We start from the raw sequence: 740 nt of genomic DNA, 5'->3' as shown, positions 1-740 counted from the left end.
GTGCACTATATATAGGGAATAGGGTTCTATAGGGCTCTGGTCTAAAGTAGTGCACTATATATAGGGAATAGGGTTCTGGTCTAAAGTAGCGCACTATATATAGGGAATCGGGTTCTATAGGGCCCTGGTCTAAAGTAGTGCACTATATATAGGGAATAGGGTTCTATAGGGCCCTGGTCTAAAGTAGCGCACTATATATATATAGGGAATAGGGTTCTATAGGGCTCTGGTCTAAGGTTGTGCACTATATATAGGGAATAGGGTTCTATAGGGCCCTGGTCTAAAGTAGCGCACTATATATATATAGGGAATAGGGTTCTATAGGGCTCTGGTCTAAGGTTGTGCACTATATATAGGGAATGGGGTTCTATAGGGCCCTGGTCTAAAGTAGTGCACTATATATAGGGAATAAGGTTCTGGTCTAAAGTAGTGCACTATATATAGGGAATAGGGTTCTATAGGGCTCTGGTCTAAAGTAGTGCACTATATATAGGGAATAGGGTTCTGGTCTAAAGTAGCGCACTATATATAGGGAATCGGGTTCTATAGGGCCCTGGTCTAAAGTTGTGCACTATATAGGGAATAGGGTTCTGGTCTAAAGTAGTGCACTATATAGGGAATAGGGTTCTATAGGGCTCTGGTCTAAAGTAGTGTACCATATAGGGAATAGGGTTCTATAGGGCTCTGGTCTAAAGTAGTGCACTATATATAAGGAATATGGTTCTATAGGGCTCTGGTCT

This window comes from Oncorhynchus clarkii, chromosome 7 (assembly GCF_045791955.1).
Source record: "Oncorhynchus clarkii lewisi isolate Uvic-CL-2024 chromosome 7, UVic_Ocla_1.0, whole genome shotgun sequence".
Lineage (NCBI taxonomy): Eukaryota > Metazoa > Chordata > Actinopteri > Salmoniformes > Salmonidae > Oncorhynchus > Oncorhynchus clarkii.
This window is presented reverse-complemented; position numbering follows the sequence as displayed.